This window comes from Lampetra fluviatilis, unplaced genomic scaffold (genome assembly GCF_964198595.1).
Source record: "Lampetra fluviatilis unplaced genomic scaffold, kcLamFluv1.1 SCAFFOLD_822, whole genome shotgun sequence".
Classification (NCBI taxonomy): domain Eukaryota; kingdom Metazoa; phylum Chordata; class Hyperoartia; order Petromyzontiformes; family Petromyzontidae; genus Lampetra; species Lampetra fluviatilis.
Genome location: NW_027621753.1, coordinates 1 through 8,712, shown reverse-complemented (window position 1 = coordinate 8,712; position 8,712 = coordinate 1). Strand labels below are relative to the sequence as shown.

The following is an 8,712-nucleotide window of genomic DNA, read 5'->3' as shown; positions in this document are numbered from 1 at the left end:
GGTTCTACAATGGATGAGATGGTTTTACAATGCAGATGTTGGTTCTACAATGAAGATGAGATGGTTTTACAATGTAGATGTTGGTTCTACAATGGATGAGATGGTTTTACAATGTAGATGTTGGTTCTACAATGGATGAGATGGTTTTACAATGTAGATGTTGGTTCTACAATGGATGAGATGGTTTTACAATGTAGATGTTGGTTCTACAATGGATGAGATGGTTTTACAATGTAGATGATGGTTTTACAATGAAGATGAGATGGTTTTACAATGTAGATGATGGTTCTATAATGGATGAGATGGTTTTACAATGTAGATGTTGGTTCTACAATGGATGAGATGGTTTTACAATGTAGATGATGGTTTTACAATGGATGAGATGGTTTTACAATGAAGATGAGATGGTTTTACAATGTAGATGATGGTTCTACAATGGATGAGATGGTTTTACAATGAAGATGAGATGGTTTTACAATGTAGATGATGGTTCTATAATGGATGAGATGGTTTTACAATGTAGATGTTGGTTCTACAATGAAGATGAGATGGTTTCACAATGTAGATGATGGTTTTACAATGAAGATGAGATGGTTTTACAATGTAGATGATGGTTCTACAATGAAGATGAGATGGTTTTACAATGAAGATGTTGGTTCTACAATGGATGAGATGGTTTTACAATGTAGATGTTGGTTCTACAATGGATGAGATGGTTTTACAATGTAGATGTTGGTTCTACAATGGATGAGATGGTTTTACAATGTAGATGTTGGTTCTACAATGGATGAGATGGTTTTACAATGTAGATGATGGTTTTACAATGAAGATGAGATGGTTTTACAATGTAGATGATGGTTCTATAATGGATGAGATGGTTTTACAATGTAGATGTTGGTTCTACAATGGATGAGATGGTTTTACAATGTAGATGATGGTTTTACAATGGATGAGATGGTTTTACAATGAAGATGAGATGGTTTTACAATGTAGATGATGGTTCTACAATGGATGAGATGGTTTTACAATGAAGATGAGATGGTTTTACAATGTAGATGATGGTTCTATAATGGATGAGATGGTTTTACAATGTAGATGTTGGTTCTACAATGAAGATGAGATGGTTTCACAATGTAGATGATGGTTTTACAATGAAGATGAGATGGTTTTACAATGTAGATGATGGTTCTACAATGAAGATGAGATGGTTTTACAATGAAGATGTTGGTTCTACAATGGATGAGATGGTTTTACAATGTAGATGTTGGTTCTACAATGGATGAGATGGTTTTACAATGTAGATGTTAGTTGTACAATGAAGATGAGATGGTTTTACAATGTAGATGTTGGTTCTACAATGGATGAGATGGTTTTACAATGTAGATGATGGTTCTACAATGAAGATGAGATGGTTTTACAATGTAGATGATGGTTTTACAATGTAGATGATGGTTTTACAATGGATGAGATGGTTTTACAATGAAGATGAGATGGTTTCACAATGAAGATGATGGTTCTACGATGGATAATGGATCTGTAATGGACGTGGTAATAAAGAGATGATGTTGTTGTGGGTGTCACTTTCTGTCTCTGTGCGAGCGATGACACGTGACCCTCATCCGGGTCCTGTGGAGGTCAAAATTCGAGAGCGCTCTCTCGTTGCTAAGCACCCGATTACGACTCCCCCATTCTAACCAATGGGAGAGCTCCTAGCGCTCTCTCATCGCTAAATTTCCGATGACGACACCCCCCCCCCCCTCCATTCTAACCAATGGGAGAGCTCCGAGCGCTCTCTCATCGCTAAATTTCCGATGACGACACCTCCCCCCCCTCCATTCTAACCAATGGGAGAGCTCCGAGCGCTCTCTCATCGCTAAATTTCCGATGACGACTCCTCCCCCCCCCTCCATTCTAACCAATGGGAGAGCTCCTAGCGCTCTCTCATCGCTAAATTTCCGATGACGACCCCTCCCCCCCCCTCCATTCTAACCAATGGGAGAGCTCCGAGCGCTCTCTCATCGCTAAATTTCCGATTACGACTCCTCCCCCCCCTCCATTCTAACCAATGGGAGAGCTCTGAGCGCTCTCTCATCGCTAAATTTCCGATGACGACACCCCCCCCCCCCCCTCCATTCTAACCAATGGGAGAGCTCCGAGCGCTCTTTCATCGCTAAATTTCCGATGACGACTCCTCCCCCCCCCTCCATTCTAACCAATGGGAGAGCTCCGAGCGCTCTCTCATCGCTAAATTTCCGATGACGACCCCTCCCCCCTCCATTCTAACCAATGGGAGAGCTCCGAGCGCTCTCTCATCGCTAAATTTCCGATGACGACTCCTCCCCCCCCCTCCATTCTAACCAATGGGAGAGCTCCGAGCGCTCTCTCATTGCTAAATTTCCGATGACGACTCCTCCCCCCCCCATCCATTCTTACCAATGGGAGAGCTCCTAGCGCTCTCTCATCGCTAAATTTCCGATGACGACTCCTCCCCCCTCCATTCTAACCAATGGGAGAGCTCCAAGCGCTCTCTCATCGCTAAATTTCCGATTACGACTCCTCCCCCCCCTCCATTCTAACCAATGGGAGAGCTCCGAGCGCTCTCTCATCGCTAAATTTCCGATGACGACTCCCCCCCCCTCCATTCTAACCAATGGGAGAGCTCCTAGCGCTCTCTCATCGCTAAATTTCCGATGACGACACCTCCCCCCCCCCTCCATTCTAACCAATGGGAGAGCTCCCAGCGCTCTCTCATCGCTAAATTTCCGATGACGACCCCTCCCCCCCCCTCCATTCTAACCAATGGGAGAGCTCCGAGCGCTCTCTCATCGCTAAATTTCCGATGACGACTCCTCCCCCCCCCCTCCATTCTAACCAATGGGAGAGCTCCTAGCGCTCTCTCATCGCTAAATTTCCGATTACGACTCCTCCCCCCTCCCCCATTCTAACCAATGGGAGAGCTCCCAGCGCTCTCTCATCGCTAAATTTCCGATGACGACTCCTCCCCCCCCCTCCATTCTAACCAATGGGAGAGCTCCTAGCGCTCTCTCATCGCTAAATTTCCGATGACGACTCCTCCCCCCCCCCATTCTAACCAATGGGAGAGCTCCTAGCGCTCTCTCATCGCTAAATTTCCGATGACGACACCTACCCCCCCCCATTCTAACCAATGGGAGAGCTCCTAGCGCTCTCTCATCGCTAAATTTCCGATGACGACTCCTCCCCCCCTCCATTCTAACCAATGGGAGAGCTCCAAGCGCTCTCTCATCGCTAAATTTCCGATGACGACTCCTCCCCCCCCCCTCCATTCTAACCAATGGGAGAGCTCCTAGCGCTCTCTCATCGCTAAATTTCCGATGACGATTCCTCCCCCCCCTCCATTCTAACCAATGGGAGAGCTCCGAGCGCTCTCTCATCGCTAAATTTCCGATTACGACTCCTCCCCCCCCCCCCCATTCTAACCAATGGGAGAGCTCCCAGCGCTCTCTCTTCGCTAAATTTCCGATGACGACTCCCCCCCCCCTCCATTCTAACCAATGGGAGAGCTCCGAGCGCTCTCTCATCGCTAAATTTCCGATGACGACTCCTCCCCCCCTCCATTCTAACCAATGGGAGAGCTCCGAGCGCTCTCTCATCGCTAAATTTCCGATGACGACCCCTCCCCCCTCCATTCTAACCAATGGGAGAGCTCCAAGCGCTCTCTCATCGCTAAATTTCCGATTACGACTCCTCCCCCCCCTCCATTCTAACCAATGGGAGAGCTCCTAGCGCTCTCTCATCGCTACATTTCCGATGACGACTCCTCCCCCCCCCTCCATTCTAACCAATGGGAGAGCTCCTAGCGCTCTCTCATCGCTACATTTCCGATGACGACTCCTCCCCCCCCTCCATTCTAACCAATGGGAGAGCTCCCAGCGCTCTCTCATCGCTAAATTTCCGATTACGACTCCTCCCCCCTCCCCCATTCTAACCAATGGGAGAGCTCCCAGCGCTCTCTCATCGCTAAATTTCCGATGACGACACCTCGATTCTAACCAATGGGAGAGCTCCCAGCGCTGGCATCCGGGTCCTGGACCCGCGTGGGTTGCGGTTCTCCGTTGCCACGGAGACGGCGGTTACTGTCATGGCGGTCGCAGAGAGCTTCGCCGATTACCTGGGTAGGTGGGTGGGGGGTGGGGGGGTGGTGGGTAGGTGGGTGGGGGGGTGGGGGGGTAGGTGGGTGGGGGGGTAGGTGGGTGGGGGGGTGGGGGGGGTAGGTGGGTGGGGGGGTGGGTGGGGGGGTAGGTGGGTGGGGGGGTGGGGGGATAGGTGGGTGGGGGGATAGGTGGGGGGGGTAGGTGGGTGGGGTGATAGGTGGGTGGGGGGATAGGTGGGTGGGGGGATAGGTGGGGGGGTAGGTGGGTGGGGGGGTAGGTGGGTGGGGGGGTAGGTGGGTGGGGGGGATAGGTGGGTGGGGGGGTAGGTGGGTGGGGGGGATAGGTGGGTGGGGGGGATAGGTGGGTGGGGGGGTAGGTGGGTGGGGGTGTAGGTGGGTGGGGGGGATAGGTGGGTGGGGGGGTAGGTGGGTGGGGGGGATAGGTGGGTGGGGGGATAGGTGGGGGGGTAGGTGGGTGGGGGGAATAGGTGGGTGGGGGGTAGGTGGGTGGGGGGATAGGTGGGGGGGTAGGTGGGTGGGGGTGTAGGTGGGTGGGGGGGATAGGTGGGTGGGGGGGATAGGTGGGTGGGGGGGTAGGTGGGTGGGGGGGTAGGTGGGTGGGGGGGTAGGTGGGTGGGGGGTAGGTGGGTGGGGGGGATAGGTGGGTGGGGGGGTAGGTGGGTGGGGGGGATAGGTGGGTGGGGGGGTAGGTGGGTGGGGGGTAGGTGGGTGGGGGGGTAGGTGGGTGGGGGGGGTAGGTGGGTGGGGGGGATAGGTGGGTGGGGGGTAGGTGGGTGGGGGGGATAGGTGGGTGGGGGGGATAGGTGGGTGGGGGGGTAGGTGGGTGGGGGGGGTAGGTGGGTGGGGGGGTAGGTGGGTGGGGGGGTAGGTGGGTGGGGGGGGTAGGTGGGTGGGGGGGATAGGTGGGTGGGGGGGGTAGGTGGGTGGGGGGGATAGGTGGGTGGGGGGGGTAGGTGGGTGGGGGGGATAGGTGGGTGGGGGGGTAGGTGGGTGGGGGGGATAGGTGGGTGGGGGGGGTAGGTGGGTGGGGGGGATAGGTGGGTGGGGGGGATAGGTGGGGGGATAGGTGGGGGGGTAGGTGGGTGGGGGGGATAGGTGGGTGGGGGGGATAGGTGGGGGGATAGGTGGGGGGGTAGGTGGGTGGGGGGTAGGTGGGTGGGGGGGATAGGTGGGGGGATAGGTGGGTGGGGGGGTAGGTGGGTGGGGGGAATAGGTGGGGGGATAGGTGGGGGGGGTAGGTGGGTGGGGGGGATAGGTGGGTGGGGGGGATAGGTGGGGGGATAGGTGGGGGGGTAGGTGGGTGGGGGGGTAGGGACTTCTTTTGCTCCGTACATAGACAACTGATGATGCTGCTGATGATGATGATGATACTACTACTGATGATGATGATGATGATACTACTACTGATGATGATTATGATGATGATGCTGATGATGATGCTGCTGATGATGATGATGATACTACTACTGATGATGATTATGATGATGATGCTGATGATGATGATGCTGCTGATGATGATGATGATACTACTACTGATGATGATTATGATGATGATGCTGATGATGATGATACTACTGATGATGATGATGATACTGCTACTGATGATGCTGATGATGATGATGCTGATGATGATGATGCTGCTGATGATGATGATGATACTACTACTGATGATGCTGATGATGATGATGATGATGCTGGTGATGATGATGATGATGATGATACTACTACTGATGATGATGATGATGATACTACTCCTGATGATGATACTACTACTGATGATGATGATGATGATACTGCTACTGATGATGCTGATGATGATGATGCTGATGATGATGATGCTGGTGATGATGATGATACTACTACTGATGATGATACTACTACTGATGATGATGATGATACTGCTACTGATGATGCTGATGATGATGATGCTGATGATGATGATGATGCTGCTGATGATGATGATACTACTACTGATGATGATACTACTACTGATGATGATGATGATGATACTGCTACTGATGATGCTGATGATGATGATGCTGATGATGATGATGCTGGTGATGATGATGATGATGATGATACTACTCCTGATGATGATACTACTACTGATGATGATGATGATACTACTCCTGATGATGATACTACTACTGATGATGATGATGATGATACTACTACTGATGATGATGCTGATGATGATGTTGCTGATGATGATGATGAATCAGAGCGCCATGAGGTGCCTCTGGTTCTGGCTGAGGGACTGCACCAGCTGCTGGAGTCCCAAGACTCAACGCAGAGTCCTACCGAGTTCCTGGCAGAAGCGTGGGTTCATACACTACACTATACACTACACTATACACTACACTATACACTACACTACACTATACACTACACTATACACTACACTATACACTACACTATACACTACACTGCACTATACACTATACACTACACTATACACTACACTATACACTACACTATACACTATACACTACACTATACACTACACTATACACTACACTACACTATACACTACACTATACACTACACTACACTATACACTACACTATACACTACACACTGTCTCCGCTGTAGTTTGCTGTGCGTCTCCAGCTCGCTGTGGGGGTCTCCGCGTCCGCTCCGCTCACTGAGGAGCTCCACACTACACTATACACTACACTATACACTACACTACACTATACACTACACTATACACTACACTATACACTACACACTGTCTCCGCTGTAGTTTGCTGTGCGTCTCCAGCTCACTGTGGGGGTCTCCGCGTCCGCTCCGCTCACTGAGGAGCTCGAGGTTGAGCCGGCGACGATTCCTCCGCTCCTCACTCCACCTCCTGTTGCACCTGCAGGTGGCACACACAGGTCTGTGTGTGTGTGTCTGTGTGTGTGTGTGTGTCTGTGTGTGTGTCTGTGTGTGTCTGTGTGTGTGTGTCTGTGTGTGTCTGTGTGCGTGTGTGTGTCTGTGTGTGTGTCTGTGTGTCTGTGTGTGTGTGTGTGTGTCTGTGTGTGTGTGTGTCTGTGTGTGTGTGTCTGTGTGTGTGTATGTGTCTGTGTGTGTGTGTGTGTGTGTGTCTGTGTGTGTGTGTGTCTGTGTGTGTGTCTGTGTGTGTGTGTGTCTGTGTGTGTGTGTGTCTGTGTGTGTGTGTGTGTGTCTGTGTGTGTGTGTGTGTGACTGTGTGTGTGTGTCTGTGTGTGTGTGTGTGTGTCTGTGTGTGTGTCTGTGTGTGTGAGTGTGTGTGTGTCTGTGTGTGTGTCTGTGTGTGAGTGTGTGTGTGTGTGTCTGTGTGTCTGTGTGTGTGTGTGACTGTGTGTGTGTCTGTGTGTGTCTGTGTGTGTGTATGTGTATGTGTGTGTCTGTGTGTGTGTGTGTGTCTGTGTGTGTGTCTGTGTGTGTCTGTGTCTGTGTGTGTGTCTGTGTGTGTGTGTGTGTCTGTGTGTGTGTCTGTGTGTGTCTGTGTCTGTGTGTGTGTCTGTGTGTGTCTGTGTGTGTGTGTGTCTGTGTGTGTGTGTGTGTCTGTGTGTGTGTGTGTGTCTGTGTGTGTGTGTGTCTGTGTGTGTGTGTGTGTCTGTGTGTGTGAGTGTGTGTGTGTGTGTCTGTGTGTGTGTCTGTGTGTGTGAGTGTGTGTGTGTGTGTCTGTGTGTCTGTGTGTGTGTGTGACTGTGTGTGTGTCTGTGTGTGTCTGTGTGTGTGTATGTGTATGTGTGTGTCTGTGTGTGTGTGTGTGTCTGTGTGTGTGTCTGTGTGTGTCTGTGTCTGTGTGTGTGTCTGTGTGTGTCTGTGTGTGTGTGTGTCTGTGTGTGTGTGTGTGTGTCTGTGTGTGTGTGTGTGTCTGTGTGTGTGTGTGTGTGTCTGTGTGTGTGTCTGTGTGTGTGAGTGTGTGTGTGTGTGTGTCTGTGTGTGTGTCTGTGTGTGTGAGTGTGTGTGTGTGTGTCTGTGTGTGTGTGTGTGTGTCTGTGTGTGTGTGTGTGTCTGTGTGTCTGTGTGTGTGTGTGTCTGTGTGTGTGTGTGTAGGTGTACTGAGTGTTGCTGATTGCCACTCGGTGATGCAGCTGCTTTGTCCGGATCTCCCAATCCAGCTGGTGAGGTCTGCAGCCAGGTGAGTCACTCACTCACTCACTCAGCCACTCACTCACCCACTCACCCACTCACACACCCACCCACTCACCCACCCACTCACCCACCCACTCACCCACTCACCCACCCACCCACTCACCCACTCACCCACCCACCAACTCACCCACCCACCCACCCACTCACTCACTCACCCACCCACCCACTCACTCACCCACCCACTCACCCACCCACCCACCCACTCACCCACTCACCCACTCACTCATTCACCCACTCACTCACTCAGCCACTCACTCAGCCACTCACTCGCCCACCCACTCACCCACTCACACACCCACTCACTCACTCACTCACCCACTCACTCACCCACCCACCCACCCACTCACCCACCCACCCACCCACTCACTCACTCACTCACCCACCCACCCACTCACTCACCCACCCACTCACCCACCCACCCACCCACTCA

At 51.6% G+C, this 8,712-nt stretch overlaps 1 long non-coding RNA gene across 2 annotated transcripts; it reads left to right on the top strand.

The window, feature by feature from the left end:
- Positions 1-4,066: 4,066 nt before the first annotated feature.
- Positions 4,067-8,263, top strand: LOC144955655 (uncharacterized). 2 transcript variants are annotated; one of them, XR_013641757.1, is made up of 4 exons: positions 4,067-4,154; positions 6,376-6,472; positions 6,900-7,033; positions 8,184-8,263. It is a non-coding gene; the product is annotated as an uncharacterized LOC144955655 (long non-coding RNA). The 2 variants fall into 2 exon arrangements; XR_013641756.1 differs by lacking the exons at positions 6,900-7,033; positions 8,184-8,263 and adding an exon at positions 6,746-6,869.
- Positions 8,264-8,712: the final 449 nt, after the last annotated feature.